The sequence below is a fragment of the Zalophus californianus genome, chromosome 4 (genome assembly GCF_009762305.2).
Source record: "Zalophus californianus isolate mZalCal1 chromosome 4, mZalCal1.pri.v2, whole genome shotgun sequence".
In the NCBI taxonomy this organism is placed as follows: Eukaryota; Metazoa; Chordata; class Mammalia; order Carnivora; family Otariidae; genus Zalophus; species Zalophus californianus.
Window position 1 is genome coordinate 162,652,470 of NC_045598.1, and position 17,979 is coordinate 162,670,448.

Sequence of the window (17,979 nt, forward strand, 5' to 3'; positions counted from 1 at the left end):
GCTTGGGGAAGCCAGGCTGTTTTAAGATCCAGGGCAGCCTTTTCTCCATCTCTGCCCTGCAGCAGCTGGGAATGAGCTCCAGGCACACTGCTAGGGGAAGGGCACTACACTTGAACTCAGAAACCCGGGTGCAAGGCAGCACTCTACTCCCTCCCAGCTGAGTGCCTTTACCATAAAGTTCTTGACCTCTGTGAACTTCAAGTTTATGCTTGTTAAACTGAGGGAAAATAATAATAATATCTACCTCAAAGGTACCTGTGAGGATTAGATGGGGAAAACAAAACAGCTGTACCCAGTTTATTGAACAGAACTTTACAAGGGGTCATTGAGTCACACCCAGGGCACTCCTTCAATATTTGCTGAGGCCTCTTACATGACAGGCAGAAAAAGCATTTGTGAGGCAAATTTGTTCAAAAAAGCTCAAAAACCCAGCCAACTGAGAAGTTAAAATAGAGATCATCAGCTGGGTCATGGGCCTTATTTACAACACCTGATATAATCTTATCTAATGATGGAACTCAACATATATAACTTAGATGTCCTTCACTCAGAATTGGAGGATATTCTAAGCAGCAATGTGGACAGGAAACAGTCTGATCCTTACACCCAGCGTTGTACGTGGGAGGACTGTAATCCTTGAAAATTGTATTTGAACCACCACCATCCCCATTTGTCCTCCAAACAGCATTTTTCTGAGTCCTCAAATCTCAAATCTAGGAATAAGCAGCATGAGCAAGAGAGAGCCTGAAATCAGAGGATTAGTGAAATCAATTTGCCTTTTTCCTATATCCCTAAGGAAATTTTATCCCATACATCTTTATGCCTTTTCAATCTACTTAGAATTCTTAAGCAATGAGCTTGGTAATCTTAGAATTCTTTATTTGGAGGGAGGGGCGATTAATTCATACTTTCTATACCCGCACTGTCTTAGATAAGGACTTCAGGAAAGTGATGGTCCAGGATGATTCCTACAGTCTATTATTTCCAGAATTAGGAGCCCAAGGACATATGACACAGGAATGGACTGTTAGGGGCCAAAAAGTGCTTCTGACTTACCTACTGAGAACTGAGAATTGAATCTGGGGGCCTAAGAATAGAAACACCCGGTCAGAACCTCAGAGTCGGGGCGCCTGGGTGGCTCGGTCGTTAAGCGTCTACCTTCGGCTCAGGTCACGATCCCAGCGTCCTGGGATCCAGCCCTGCATCGGACTCCCTGCTCAGCAGGAAGCCTGCTTCTCCCTCTCCCACTCCCCCTGCTTGTGTTCCCTCTCTCACTGTGTCTCTCTCTGTCAAATAAATAAATAAAACCTTAAAAACAACAACAAAAAACCTCAGAGTCATTCTAGACTTTTTCATCTCCCTCATGTGGCCCCCACATAACAGAAACCAACAAGTTATCTCCATGCCACTCTAGTAATAATATCTTGAATCTGATTACTTATGTCCACTGTTCAACAACTCTACAATCTTCCTTTAGAGTCTAAACCACAAACATCCCAGATTATTGCAGTAGTGGTCTAACTGGAGTTGTCTTGCTTCCAATCTTGCCTCTTCTTCCTTTCTTGACAGTTTTTAAATTTTTCCACAAGGCCTTTCAGAATGGCCAGATCAAGCCACGTTTCTTCATTAAAACTCATTAGTGACTTCTCAGTTGTCCTCCAAGTAGTATTCAAACTCCTGCATATGGCACAGAGGCCTTTCATGATCTGGTCTTGTTTACCTCTCTGAGCTCATTTATTACCACTTCTTGTCTACCCATCCCTCCCCCAATCCATCCCTACCCTCCACCCCTTGGCAACTCTGCCTCTCCATGCACATGGATAACACTCAAACTGTAGAACTTTCAGTTCTCTGGAGGTATCACGTTTACTTTTTCCTCTAGACTGTTCACATGCTGGTCCCTCTGTGTAGAGCTTTTCTTGCAGCTCACTCCCCTTAATCCTATTCCACTCCTAAAGATACATAAGTTTCATTTTAGAGACAGCTTCTTCCAGGAAACCTCCCTTGATCCCCCAAGGTCAGTCCTTACATATTTCCAGGACACCTGTTTTTAATGTACCCCAGGAGAGCTGTTATGATCTTGTATCAGAATTCCCTATTTATCTTTCTGTCTCCACCAGGGATCATAGGTAGCGCCTAGTACAGGTCCTGTCATACAGTAGGCACTCAATATACAACAGTCAAAGGAACGAATGCATGAATGACTGAATTCTATAACCCCATAAGGGGCCCATCAGTACAGGATGAAGGAAAGAGACACAACTTCTGTTTTGCAAATGACTCATAAAGCTGCTTCCAATATGTCTTTGTATTTGATGATGGGGTGTGTGCCTAAAAAATCCAACATGTGTTCAGTGAGAGCTTCTACTGCAGAAGTGCAGGCAGTGAGAGGCTGTGTGGTAGCCCTGCTGTCACCATAGCAACCCCGCCAAGGGAAAGGCTGATGATTTAGTGCTCTAACCGCTCTTAGCTCTGTACTTTTGGAACCCAAGCCTGTTTTTCTGCTGTTCTAAAAGGCAAGTTTTACAAATGATAATATCTATGCCGCCTTTAATTTCATTTAAGTGTTTCTCATGTCATTAAGAATAATGTCTTATAACGTTTGGATTATACCATCAAAGAGATATAATCTAATATAGTGTATTATATTCATCTTTCATCTTTTAAAATATTCTCATGCATCATTTTCCATTTCTACTTACTTATTTTCCTGTCTTGTTTTGTAATTTTGCGGTTTTTCCTTTAGAAATGAATGTAATGCTGGTTTTTAGAGAATATCAACTGCTTTAGAAGGCTAGAACCTTTCAAGATTATAAATAACATCCCTGCCCGCGCCTCGGAAGGAATGGGAGATAGGGTCTTATAGATTGGGGGAAAAGGAGTGTGTACAGGTAATTATGCCCCCAAATTTGGGATATATTATCTAATTCTTTATGTGACATTTATAATTAAATGAATAATAGCTTTCATTTACACAAAACTTTATATTTTCAGAGCTCTTTCACACATATAATCTCATTTGAGCCTCACAAAAATCCTGTGAGGTGCATGTGGCCAATCCCTGAAATCAGATATGATAAAGGACAGGTTTTTTATCACTAGGAACCCCCCCCACCAGCAGACTGCAAACTTAACAGAAAAGATAATACACACGAATGCATTGCAAAGAGAAAACGTCTGCACCATACAACCGAGACCCATCACAGCCCCCCACATCCACTCTGTCTCTCACAGCTCACCTGCGTATGCTGAGGGCTTCTCTCGACTCAGTCAAGGCTGACAAAGCACCATCTCCTAATCCTATCAGCTGTGTGAGCTAGCGCTGCCTTCTGTCTCAGTGACCCGATGTTGGGTGATCTGCACAGCAACAAGGAGCAGCTGACGTGCTTTACAACACGTCATGAGGAGAAGAAACTGCATTCTGGGGCATCCTGGGATTTTTTGTGGTGGGGTGGAGACTCATATTTTTCTTACCAGGGAGAGAGCTGCCCATTTTCCCTTAGAAGCGTGTGAGTGATCAATCCTCCTCTTACTGTATGTGTGTTATTGTTACTATATGGTTAAGGGATTTTGATGTTAAAACTGTAATGAGTAGAATTCTGCAAGGTCACTCCCTGAGGAGGGAGCCCAGAGAGTACGTGGGACAGAAAGGGGAGTGGGTAACCTGAGGCAAGGCCAGGTTCAGAGTGTGTCAGTTATCTCTGCTCTGCAAATGAGTCTTAAGTCAGATGCATCTTTCAGGTGAAGAACAGGAATTAAGGGAAAGTCCAGGTAAACAGGAAGAGGCTGAGGCTTGGGGCTTGAAAGGATGATATGGATACAGTCTTCCACTGGCCTGATGGGGGAGCAAACATGAGGTAGTCCTCCTCAAATGCCATCTGCTGTTTGTGGCCTTTTGCCCACTTTTGAGAATAGGGGGAGATACTAGCCAAAGACATAGGGATGGGATTATATTGAACAAATTGGGAACACGTGGTTGAACAAGTACGTGTATACTTATTGGGGCAGTAGGTTAGAATGACTGAAACTAAGATACTCTGGAAAGTATGAGTGTAAAGTTTGCCATCTGGATAGGGGAAATTGAGTCTTGACATTCACCCAATGAAAAGCTTCAAATGACTAGAAAGACAGTAAGATGTGTGGGTCTTATGGACTTGTAGAAAGGGCAAAGAAAGTTATCTGTAAGGTAGGCATAGGAAGGCCTAAATCTAGAGGCTGAATTCTGGGCTGAGGGCAAATCACCTTCCATTCTTAGGAGACCAAGAGACCAGAAGCATGAGAAGCATAGGGTGGTTAAAAGCTGCCTGAGCCCAGTGGGAGAGTTACCTAAAGAGAAGATGAGGCTGAGACTCTTTTCACATGCAGCAGGGGCACAGCAGGTAGCCCAGGTTAGAGGCTCTGAAGGATTGATTCAGCATCCACACCAGTCTCAGTTTAGAAAAGAAGTTTATAATGTGTTCCCAGAAAGGAGATCTGCGGCTAGATTTGAGTTACATTAGAAGAATCTATTCTCCATTATATCATTTATTTCCAAGATTTTGTACTTGTTTTATGCTCATCTTTCTAGTAAATGCTCTTCTTCTTATTTTTACTTATTTATTTTTTGTAATTTTGCTTTTATTTCTACTAAAAGATGGGAGGAGGGGGGATTTTGAGATTGTCTACTCAAAGGGCAAGAGCAGTATTGCACAATGGGACAGAGCGCCCCTAGCGGCCAACTGCTATGATGCAGCTGCAGGAGTCCAAGGGAAACCAAGAAGCACCAAGCCAGTTGGACTTTCGGAGTGGGGTGGGGGAAGGGGTTGCTTTATTTCCACCTCCTAGGTCATTGCTGTGAACCCTCTTCCCTCATCACCTGAAATCCTGTGACCTAATGAGTAAATTTAGTCTCTGCTAAATTTCTAATACACTGCAGAAAAATCTGTATAAGAATAAATCAAGAATTTGGGATGTTCTTTCATCTGCCTGTGTCTTCTTTAGCTATTTCTAGAATACTGTTTCATCAAAGAAGAAAAAAAGTACTTTTAAAAAAGATAGCTTTAGTATTTTCTTTTTAAAGAATACAAAAACCATGTCATCAAAATTTTGGGAAAAAAAAACTAATCATCATCTCCTTGCCCTAACATCAATTATCCATACTCCTTCTGTTAGCATCTTTGTGTATTTGCTTTCAGGCTACTGAGCATCAAAAACAAAACTGTTAAAATAAGAATAAAATTCTCACTTGGGGCCTCTTGATGCCATCATATCTGGCTATTTCTGGATGGCTGTGGTAAGCTCCCATGCCCACTGTTTTCCCAGAAGTTACCTCTGTTTTCCTCTGATTGGGCAAGGATATGAGGCTCTTGGTCCTCCTTACCACTGTTGACAAACAGCTGCGGCTGCAGCCAGAAACTCAGAAGCTCAAGGGTAGCTTCCCAGGTTCCTGGCCCTAGTGTTTACTGGACCAGCCAAATGTTTCAGAAGAGTTGCCAGTGGTATGCTAGAGAATAGCAAATTCAAGCTTGACAAACGACCTCAACTCAGAGGCTGGTAGAAAAACATCTGTGTCCCTTTCAAATAGAAGCCCAGCTAGTGGCCTCCTACAATGTGATGCTGATTCAAGGGACAACAAGAAAGTGAAATGAGTTCCCAGAAGTCTGCAAAGACATCTGTTCTAAAAAAAAGTAGTTTAATAAAGAATATGGATTGTCATATCCCATAGGCTGGTGAGTCCTTCTTTGCCTCTTTCTGACTGGGAAAGCTTAGACAAACTGTTTAATCCCTCTAGGATTCAGCATATGATAAGTGCATGTTAATTAAAAGGAGAAGGAAGGAAGAAAAAATGGAAGGAAGGAAGGAAGGAAGGAAGGAAGGAAAGGAGGGAGGGAGGGAGGGGGGAAGGAGAGAGGGAGGGACGGGGGAGGGAGGGGGGTGTGAGGAAGGAAGGTTGGTTGGAAGGTTATTTTCTACCAGTTAATGTCTTTGGGAAAATTAACTTCTCTGATCCTCATTTTCTCACCTATAAAATGGACTTAATAACAGTAATTACTTCATAATACTGTTGTAAGGATTAGATAAGAATACAAGCAAAGCCTATCATTTATGTCGGCACATGGCAGAGCTTAATACATACCTTCTCTTTCTCAGGATCAACCACCATTTCTACCTCCTGCTTGCTTTTTTCATAATCTCCTTATCTGGAAGATTTTTATTTTAACTTTTATTAAGTTTTTCCCCAGGTGACTTATGAGATAGAAAGTGGATTTTCCATGGGAAAAGATATTGACAGGACTTTTCTTCCCAAAGTAAGATTAAAAAGGTAGAAGCCATGATAAATAGCCTGATACCTATCATCCATCCATCTATCCATTAGTGTTTATTTTGTTCCTATTCTGAGCCAGGTACTGGCTCAGGCACTGTTTCCAGAATATTAAAAGACAGTGTTTCCTGTCCTCAAGTATCTCACAGTCCAATAGAGACATGGGCATGGCCATTGGCTGTTACACTACTCATTGTGTTAGCATCCTGATAGATGAATGCCCTGAGGGCTTGCCAATGTCCAAATTAGTTTGGGGTCTGAGGCTTCCAGGGGTGAATTGTGAAATGAATTTCAAGGGATGAGTAGGTCCTTTTATAATTTTGGCTGCTTTAGAGTTCCTTTCTCTTTTTCCCTTCTGTTCTTTTCTGTCTCCTCTCTTCCCCTTCCCTCCCTTTCCTTGACCTTCTCCCTGCCACCCCCAACCCTTCTTACTTTGAGAGACCTGCTGCCCTACATACTGGCCTATGATGGATTGATACAGAGAGAAGCTTTAGGTTTCCCCTTAAATCTTTACTGTCTGACTGTCACCATCTGGAAGAAAGGGCTTTGTCTCAGAGTTCTGATTACCTAATACAGCATCAAGCACATACCTGGTGCTTCAATCAATATTTTAATTAGTAGTATTATTTAAAATTTCAAGAACACCATGTTATACTGCCACCTATTGGTGCATTAGTGAATTTTTCTCCTGACAGGTAAAGTTCTTTTAGTTTGCAAGTCAGTCTTCACAAAAAACCTTAAGAAAAAGAAGAAGATAACAGGAGAGGAAGAAAAGGGGAGTATGTCAGAGGGGGAGACGAACCATGAGAGATGATGGACTCTGAAAAACAAACTGAGGGTTCTAGAGGGGAGGGGGGTAGGGGGATGGGTTAGCCTGGTGATGGGTATTGAGGAGGGCACGTTCTGCATGGAGCACTGGGTGTTATGAACAAACAATGAATCATGGAACACTGCACCAAAAACTAATGATGTAATATATGGTGATTAACATAACAATAAAAAAATTAAAAAACAACAACAACAACAAAAAAAAACCTTAACAGTGTCCTTATTCAAATTTTCATCACTTTCAGAAAATTTTCAAAGTTTAAGGCTACACATAACTGAATACCAATGACTAGACTCAATATTCAGTGGGCATGTGATAATATGTATGTGCTTTGTAGTGTGATAGATAATGGTTCAGAATGCTTTTCTTCTTTTTATCTCCTGAGCCACTGTAGTAGACAAGCAAAGTCAAGTCATATTTGTAAGTCATATTCAGATAGTCCTTACTGTCTGTATTTCCAGATCTGTTTCTTAAATTATTAGATTCCATATTTTTTGAGTTTTAGGTTTACAGAAAAATTAAGCAGGAAGTATAGAGTTCCTATACATCTTTCAAAGATTAGAAAATAGATCTTATAATTTTGGACACAACCCATTCCCTTTTTTTTTTTTTTTAATCTTTGGACACAATCGATTCCTAATTAAACTCCAGTTCTGAAGAAGGTGCAAGTAAGTGCCTATCAAATGGATCTACACCCCTCACTTCTTCCCTGCCCTTCTCCACACACTCTACCTGCTTGGTTTGCCTCCAAGATCTTCTGACTTCATGGTGGACTCCAGGCCAAGACTTCTGGACCTTTCTTGGATACTCTGAACAGCACTACCTCTCCTCTGCCCCGAAGCTGAGCTTTAGGTATGCCTCACATACCTGAGGGTGGATGACACACTAGCACTTGTTGTCCGGCTGCAGGGGGACCACGGTGCTGTCTGGCAATCATTGTATGCCCCTTTGTTAGCATGCTCTCCTATTCTCCACGGGGTCTACTTGAAACCCCCACACCTCCAATCTACCAGCCTACCAGCTCCACCCTCATGCAATGCCATGCCCTTATCTCCTGATTGACATAAAATAAAAGCTATTAAGATAACTCAGTCTCTTGCCTACAAACCTACAAATTCATCTGCTTCCACCCCATCCTCTCTATTTCTGGTCCTTTAGAATGGAAGTTATCCCTCTTCTGTACAAGGGTAATTCCTTTACTTGGGCTTTGGATCCCACCCTTTCCACCTCTTAAAGAAAGTTATACCATCCATTAGTCCTTCCAAGACTCCAGGTTTCTATTTCTTTATCTGTAAAATGGAATAATCACAGTACCTATCTCATAGGGTTATTGTGAACATAGGAAGAGTTAATATATGTGAAGAACTTGGAAGACTGTCTAGTGTATATTAAGCACTTAGTAAATGTTCACTGTGATCATTAGATATTTTTTTTTTGTTACCTTTAACAAGAAAACCTGTTAGTTTTCTATCAGAGTTCACATCATTTAAACATGCTGAGTTCTTTCCCAACTAAATAAACGACTCTCTTAAACTCTCATAGCTCTCTAGTACTACCCAGTTGCTTCTCCCCATTCATCATCAAACTTCTGAAAAAGAATCTATGTTCACATATCTCGCACTCTCCCTGCCCCTTCACCCAACCCAATCTACTCATGTACGTGTACCCACCATCCTATCAAAAGCTCAGGCCCAATGTAAAAAAAATTACCTCCATATGGTTTAATCTCATGGTTAGTTTTTATCTTAATCTTCACTCATCAACCTTTGAGATAAACATTCCCACCCTTCTGAACATTGCTTTCCTTCTGTACCTCAGCCCTCCTGTTTTTTCCCATTTCTCTGTATCCTTTCTGGCCATTCCTTAAATGTTCACGTTCCTCAGTTTCTAGCCTTGACTCTCTCATGTTTTCATCCTACCTTTCCTCCGGAGGTAATATCTTTCAATTGCTTCAATTACTACCGATAGGCAGATCTTCCATAAATTTTAGAAATTCACATCATCTCTATTCCATGACTATGCCATAATCCATTCAGATATCGACTTTCAGATCCCAGAGCGTCCACAAACTCACTGTATTCCAAACTGAATCTATCATAGTTCCTCGAAAAGCTAATCTTCCTTCTGTGTTCTCTAAGTTAATAAATGCTATCGTCTTAGAGATCTGGGAAGCTGGGTGACACTGGGAGATCATCTCTCTCCCTCACCTTTACAACTAATTGGAACCTAAGTCAAATCTGTTCTACCTCTTAATTATCTCTAAAACATGTTCATTTCTCTGCATCTCTTCCTACCTGGATTTCTAATCTGGCCTACAGACTTGTTCCCCTTGAGCACATTTTTAAACAGTAGTCAGAGTGATCTCTTTAAAGTGCAAATTCGACCACCCTCTACCCCATGGTGCAATTCCCTGACCCAGAAGAAGCCATTCAGTGTTCACCATTGCCCTGAAGATAACATTAATACACTAAACGTATGGTTTACAAGGTCTCTCATAATCTAATCCTTGTATCCTACCTTTGACTTTCACAAATGTTGTTTCTCTACCTAGAACACTTCCTCATCTCCAACCTCCACCTCCCACCACAAATATCTGATTCCCACTGCCCTCCAGACAGGCTTATTGGAAAATATGACTTGTAAGAGTCATGAATTTACTCTGGTCTCAAGTGTGAGACAGAAGACAATGATTTCTGGCTTTGAAAATGCTTTCTGCTGTAACTGTAGGGATGTATAGTATTAGGGAAAGATAAAGCGATATTAAAGATAAGATGAACACAGAAGCTGTGTTAGCTTTTGGGCTAATAACATGAATTGAAGAGCAATTTAAAAGAATTTTTTAATGATCAAGTGAAATAATGACTTCCAAATTGGTGTAACTTGAAAAGCTTCTGCCAGAGAAAATACATATGTTTCATCCTATTTATTATAAAATATTAATCTTAGCTTCATTATTCTAATAGACTCACTTCTCTTGAGTGAGAATTCAAAGAACACTCTTTGGAAAAGTATTCCCATGACTCCTTGTTATAGTTTTTCCTCCTGTTTTCCCCTACCACTTACTTGACTTTTAGTATTAAAATAGAAAATAATTCTAGATGAGAATTTAATTTTTAAAAAGACACTGGCATTTATATTTTTAAATACTCATATGGTTGCACTGCTGTATTTTTTGTTATAATAAACTCAGAAAAATGTGTAACTTTTTCAATTGTACATATGACTTCAGTAGATCTATTTTGAAACTTGGAAAATTTATAATAAATAGTTACTGGGGCAAGACAATATTAGAACACTCCATACTCCTTTTTTTTTTTTTTAAGATTTTATTTATTTATTTGAGAGAGACAGAGCACAGAGGGAGAGTGAAAGGGAGAATCAGGCTCCTCGCTGAGCAGAGAGCTGGACTCAGGGCTCAATCCCAGGACCCTGAGATCATGACCTGAGCTGAAGACAGACACTCAACTGACTGAACCACCCAGGTGCCCCACTACCAACCCTTTTTAAATACACTTGAGAGCAGCTGATTTCCTAATGCTTGAGATGCTAAGTATAGAAGTGTGAGTTTGTTAAAACCAATATGCTTGCATTTCTCATAGTAAACACCTGTAATTTCTGCGTATAAATTACTATTCTTTTTCTGCCTATGTTAAGGCTGTAGTTCTTTGCATGGAGTTCTAAATTCAGAAACACCTCTATGAAAGTACGACGAAATGTTGCAAATGGGGAATAAATACAGACTTAAGAATCTTCTGTTCTTCATTTTTGGTTCTTAATTATGCAATAACAGATATATGAAATGATATAATTTTTAAATATCACAATGGAGATGAAGCAAATAATAATTAGGCAGTTTCTGTAATGCTCACCTAAGAACTGCTTGCAGAATTATACTTTTATTGCCACAAATCCTATCCTGTGAATTTCAGACTATTTACAAGTAACTGATTTTATTTATTCAAATATTAACTGAGCCTTTCCTTGGTAGGTACCAAGAACTCTGGTAAATATTAGGGGACATTTAAGTAGTTTGGCTTGGTAGTAGGAATAGGTGTGATTTTTAAATTTTACTCTGTGCCCTCAGCAGTGTTTGGACATGTTTTATGCCATGCGGAATAAAGGCAGAATAATGAACTCCACCCAACTATTAAGCCATGCTGCATCCTTTTGGGCAATTTCTAAATAATGACATAAAATATGATCATTTTAACACTTACAGGATAATGGCAAGGCCTACTTAATATTAATAACATCAAGGGGCACTTGGGTGGCTCAGTCAGTTAAATATCTGACTCTTGGTTTCAGCTCAGGTCATTATCTCAGGGTCATGAGATCGAGCCCCGAGTTGGGCTCTGTGTTCAGTACAAAGTCCACCTGTCCCTCTACCTCTGCTCCCCCCACACACACTCTGCTCTCTCGAATACATAAATAAAAAATGTTTTTAAAAATATTAAATAACTTCAATTTCTACCTTTAAACTATATGTGAAGATAAAGTGAAAATAAAAATGCAAACATAAACATGACAAAATATTGCTATTTATTAATACAGGACATATGTGTATTTTTTTCTCCATAATTAAGAAACGTGGTCAAGTGAAAATCAAGCAAGCAAGTCTTTCTTTCCCTTGGCTGAATCCCTTGAATTCCTTTTCCATAGAGCACTGCTGTTTCTATGAACATTAAAAACTAAATAGACACACAATAACCCCTTAATGCCAAGAAATGTACTCACTTCTTCATTCTATTTTGCCAGAGTAGCTCTATTATTACACTTTACTACAAACCAGCCACTTCTCCATAATTTACAAATAGAGATAATGGTGATTTACAGAGGGAGTTTGAGTAGAAAATTCTGCTTCTTCATTTTTTTTAATTAGAAGAATATGGTTCTCCTTCAAAACAGGTTTTCTGAGGGTCTTTTGCCAAAAGGTAATTTGTTTGTTCTGGTGAGCTTTAGTAAGGAAAGGTTCACAGCAGGTCCGTGGTTACATAGTCCTGACTCTGGGCCTTCTGCAGAAATGTGCATTAGATATTCAAGCCCCTTCTCAAGCATTTTAGTCCTGTAATCTGACTTCATCCTTTCCTCTCCACTGTTGCCATTGAAACTGGAAATGACTGCAGAATACAAATCATATGATAAATATTTGGGAATTTGTCTTTGTAGTTTTTCACTGTCACTGCCAAATTTCTGGCCTAGAGAGCTGTGGGAGGCTTTTCAACCTGAAACCTTTGAGCAATCCCATTCTCTAGCCAACTGGGAAGCATCCACGATTTAATTGTAGTAGTCCTTCAAAGGGATTAATAAACACTTTGAGTTCTTTGCATATTTAAGTCTTGCTCATTTGTGGGTCATAGTTTTACATCCAATAATTTTAAACACTGAGGTGCAGCTTCTTTATGGAGCCCCCCAAAATGTGATACACACAATTTTGAATTGCATTAATATAAATGAGGGCTCTTTCCCTAAAATTTTTAATCACAATGCTATCCTCCATTTAGTCAGATTCTACTGAAAGATGCTACTTTTGTGTTTCTTACTGCATTCATGAGTAAATCACTGAGTGCACCATATAAGATCCCTTTCTTGATCCTCCTAGGTAAGGCAGCACTTCTCAAGAAATGATGTGACAAAAAGCCAATCACACTGTCCCTCTGGAAGACAGCACTATTTGGAGAATAGGTCTAATATCTCAATGATAAGTAGAAAATGTAGGACAAATTTTAGACTAGTCAATATCTTTAGGTAGCCCTGGATTCTCACTTGTAGGACTGGACTTGTGATCTTCTCATGCTTTTAAACTGAGGCACAGAGGCGCTTGGGTGGCTCACTTGGTTAAGCATCTAACTCTTGGTTTCAGCTCAGGTCATGATCTCATGGGTCATGAGATTGAGTCCCGCATCAGGCTCAGCCGGGAGTCTACTCGAGATCCTCTCCCTCTTGCCCCTCTCCTCACTCACACGTGCACTTTCTCTCTCTCAAAATAAATAAATAAATGTTAAAAAGAAATAAACCGAGGCACTAACACAGGAAATGAGGGCTCTGCCTACCTGTTTTTTTATGTTGTAACTAGTGCATCTCATTCTTTCTTTAGTGTTGCTAGTCTTCCACAAATTCTGCCGAAGTCTTTAATTCACAAAGACAAACAGGGGCTGTCTGATGTAAGTTATAAAGAGAAGTGTGGCAAAAATGTCAACAAAGCCAGTGTTTTCAATGTGTTCACAGCTGCTAGCTCTCTAAGTGGTAAAGACAAGGTAGTGGAAGTAGGAAAGGCATTTCCTGCTTGAGCAGGTCAGAAACTTCTCTCTTCATTTAGAAATTAGAGCTAATAGCATCATCCATTACATTAATACATTTGTTTTTATATCTACTCCAAGTTTTGAGACTGTGTTAAGAATTATTCTTCAAACCTTCTGAATTCATCTGCTTGGCCTCGTTTAAGCTCAATAATTTAACATTTGGCAAGGGAGTCTTACCCATATAGAACATATACCTCATTTCATAGGCATTAACCTTTGTGTTTTCAGACCCATTAATAAGGATGGAAAAGTACTGGGTTTGCTGAACAGTGATCGTTAGATCATGTTTGACGGCTTTTCCAATGATGTGGGTGAGCCTTACGTTTACTTTCAGCAGGGTAGTCTTGCCCCAAGTCTGCTCCGTGAGGACTTCTAGTTGGACAATGAGAGAAAATTAGCCAAGGGAATTTCCAGTTCAGCTATTGTGTAGGCAACAGCAAACAACGTGACAATGTGCTGCCTCTTGTCTGCCCCAGCACCTGTAAGACTTCTATTCATGACCGTCAAATTCAAGTTCTCCAATGTAACAGGGTAGGGACTTTTCAAAGCTGATAGCTCTTTGTTGCATTTCACTGCCTACGTCCTTACGCTGTCCTTTTTCAATGAGGAACCCAGAATGTTGTTGACAAAAGCAGCGCTGTATTTCACAGTAGCCTAATTTGAATTTTTTCTTTTGTACACAGAGAACAATACATTTTATCAACCATAGCTCCATTGCCAGGTTCACAGGGGCTCTTGACTTCTGCCTGCCACGTTTAAACTCTTCCCACACTAAGTGCCATTCTGTTGTTCTCTTCTGCTGTTCTTCACTTAGTTTTTCTTCCCCTCTCTTCCAAATCTTATAGCCCTTTTGCAGTTCCCTGTAAATAGGTGCAATCCAGTGACTGCCAGTAAGAGAAAGGAGAAATATATATTTACTATTATTAAATTGTTTCAGAAACAGAAGTGGGTGTTCTTGTAAAACTGTTTCCAAGTCGGTTTAAAAAATTATACTGCTAAGATCTTAAGTACATCTGTCATGTGAAAATACAAATGCTGCATGGAAAGGACAAAGAAGTTAATTCTGCTCCTATATCAACTTGAATGTGTATGAATCAAGCAGCCAATTAGCCAATTAGCCAAACAGCTCTGATGAAATGACTAAAATAGACCTAATTCTGAGCCAACTTGTGGCAATATCCATTTGGCTTCATTTATTTCAGTAAGAAATAGATATCTTTCCACACTGATTTTGAGTTTAAAGTAAAACCAAAACCATATTTTTTGTTTGCAAATCAAAAAGTAAATGCTCTTGTTCTTGTTAGGCTAGGAAGAAATCTGGTCTATAGTTATTTATAAATTCTTCAACTTTTTTCCATTGACAGTTATAATAAATGGCTTCCATCAGAACTATGGTAGAAGTTACAAGTTATTTTAACATCTGTTTAATTATTTATATATATTGGAAAGATGAGTATATCAGACACTTTCTGGACTGTGTACTTAACTATGTCAGGATTGTGTCTTATTTCAAATAATCCAATTGGGGTTCCCAGCTATTGTCTGACATCTGAATTTTCACACTTACCATTTTTCAATGTTAAGGTTTATTTTCTATGGCTCAAATGAGAATATATTTCCAAGTGTAGCATGGCCAGCCTATCTGTGAGATTATCTGCCCAAGCATAGGAAAACCTTTAATTCAAGACTAAAGAAAACAATAAAATGATCAACAAAAAAAATAGAAATTAAAAATAAGGTAAAAGCAATAACCTAATAAAAAAAGACATATTACTTGATATTATTTTCTACTCACCTGACAAGGATTAGTAAATATTTTTGACATTATCATTTGACTCTAATCTCCCAATTATTTCTCACTGAGCAAATATTTTTTGAGAAGTTCTGACTCTGTTACTACTTTAACTTTTGATAAATAAAAGGGAGGTACTCATTTCACAGTGAGTGGAACTGAAAAAGACATGAATTTCTGGGTATTCTCAAAGGAAATTCTGGAAACGTATAGAGACTATAGATCCATCCACATACCAATCTATGGGGGCTTACTCTGAAAATAATTATGAAATTCTTGACATCATATTCCAAGAACCATAAGATAAAACAGGAGAAGGTTGAAGCTAAAGTGATTATAAGGAAAAAGGGAAACAAAAATGGTAAAAAAAAAAAAAAAAAAAAAGTGATGATGTTGCATGAAGTGACTAAAATCTCCAAGGCCTCTAATTCAGGAAGGAAAAGCCCAAGTGCATTTTGGACAGAAGTGTGCAGTTACAGTGCTCTCATACCCGTCTACTCAGCAGGTGCTAGAAGAAGACAATGGAGGAAGCACCTTTTGGCCCTTGAGAAGTTAAGACAAAGTCAGTGGTCTCCAAGGTGCTGAGAAGTTCCCTGGTCAGGTAGAGGACAGCTAAAGAAATTACGGGTGTGAAAATGCTAGCATGGCAATTTGCAAATAAAAAAAATCATGATATTTAACATGTGGAATGAAACCAGTACCCTAATTTAGTTCCTAAATCAGATCTTTGGTGCCAACTCTGTAAAAATGCAATATGAGTGAGAGATCTAGGGTTGTAACAGAGTGCAGTTCACATGTGCCTGGATAATAGAGAATAGTTTTAACTCAACAAACAAATGGATTTAAAAAGTAGTCTGCAGAAGAACTGCAGATTGAAGTTCCTGTTCATAGTGCAAGGAGAAACAGACAAGAAAAGAATGGAGCTGCCTCTTCTCCCAGTATAAACTCATCATTAGCTACATTATCAAGTGAAAATAATGGAGAATACATTACATACATAAGGGCATAGGCTCAAAAATTGTGTCTTAGGGGTATGTGACCAAAGAAGTTTGTAGAGAACTGGTCTAGGGTCATATAAAATGAAATAACCAATATGCATGCTTACCAAATTCATTACCTATGAGAAATAATATCTATGCAAAAATGCAGTCTTTGATATCTTTGATGTATTCTCTTCTCTAGAGAACTTTTGAAATCTCTGTGACACGTACTGTCAAATTTAGATCTGAAAGCTGAGGGCTTTCATCTCCAAATCTTACCTGGACACATCTACTTGCAAATATTGTTGTCCCAAGTCCAGACTTTGTTTCAAATATAAGTCATTATTTCTTATTCTCTTCAAGTTAGCTCCTCATCCCAAACTTATTTATGTCACCCTCATTTCTTTAGGACATGAGATAGAGACTAGCCTAGATGTGAAGAGCATGGGATTTGAATCTAGGCTGCCTGGATTAAAATTTCCGCTCAAGTTATATTTCCTATATGAATTTGTTTCATCACCTATAAAACAGGGGAAATATTTGTACTTACATCAATAAATGCATCATGAAACTCAGGAAAATCCATGCAAAGCACACAAAACACTGGCACAGAGCAAATGCTCAAAAACATTAACTTATTTTTTTATGTGTGCTCAAAACCCTGGGGTCATTTTTGACCATCTCACCCACATCTTTAAGTAAGTCACCAAATCCTACCTGTGTTCCTCTCAAAAGCTGCTCCTGGCCTAGTTCCATGGCCACTGCCCTAGGAAGACATGCATTCTTCCAACTTAGGCTAAAACCAAGTCTCTGATGTGGTCTTCCTTCTGCTGCCTCTCCCTGTTCTAATCTGTTCCCAGACTGGGCTGTGTGAGTCTCATCTTACCAGAGGACTCATCTTGTGGACTTTCTTCTCAAAACTCCTCATGGGCTCTCTGATGTCTACCAGAGCATAATGTAAAACATGCTTCTGGCTTTAACAGCCTTCAAAGTTGGCTTTACTTTGCCAAGTTCCTTGGTTATCAAGGCCTACTTTCAGTTCCCCTTTTCTGAACTGAAGTGTATGTCCCACAGAACTTCACTCTCACTCTCCATTTGTTTCCTACTATCTGTCTTTTCTTCTTAACCTTCAATTCAAAGGAAGCAGATAGTTTACTTTCTTTTTACCTTCACAAGGCATCTGGCCCCAAACACAGTAAACAGATTATAAATACACACTTGTTGATCAGTTGATTAAAACATTTACAATATAGAAAAAGTCATGGAAGATATTTCTCATGGGTTATTAAGGGAAACAGATCTTCACATATGCTCTTGAATTGTGAGGTGGAAATCAAGAAAACAGCAACCCTCTTCTTCAACACAACATTTAATGCTGATGTCAGGGATTCTGCAAATATTAAGTGAATTGTACTAGGAACCAGAAATATAGAAAGACATAAGACAGTTTCTTCTCTGTCCCCTTAACTCATATTTTACTTGAGGAGTTTAGAAGTTTTTCTAAACTTGAAAAGTCTAAACTTTTCAAGTTTAGAAAAGTATATTAATAAAAACAAGGGAATAGGGCAGAGATAGGACTGACTTTTATAGGGACAATAAAGGATGAAATAGGTAGGACTGTCTCTGGGTCAAACTTAATGTGACATTTCCTAGGTACCATCTATCACATTTAACCCTTATAACTGGCTTAAATATTGTCATTTTGATTTGCATGTACATATACATTTTTTTATTTATATTTTATTATGTTATGTTACTCACCATACATTACATCATTA

At 39.0% G+C, this 17,979-nt stretch overlaps 1 protein-coding gene across 5 annotated transcripts in view; it reads right to left on the reverse strand.

The window, feature by feature from the left end:
• The window catches only part of SYBU (syntabulin), a 112,058-nt gene that overhangs the window by 70,390 nt on the left and 23,689 nt on the right, over nt 1–17,979 (reverse strand). For 2 of the 5 annotated variants that reach the window (XM_027587957.2, XM_027587938.2), the window contains exon 1: nt 3,240–3,363. The exons of the other annotated variants lie outside the window; for them this stretch is intronic. The gene's annotated coding sequence lies outside the window, so the exon portion shown is untranslated. Of the gene's footprint in view, nt 1–3,239; nt 3,364–17,979 lie in introns of those variants that run through there. 5 annotated transcript variants of the gene reach the window in all.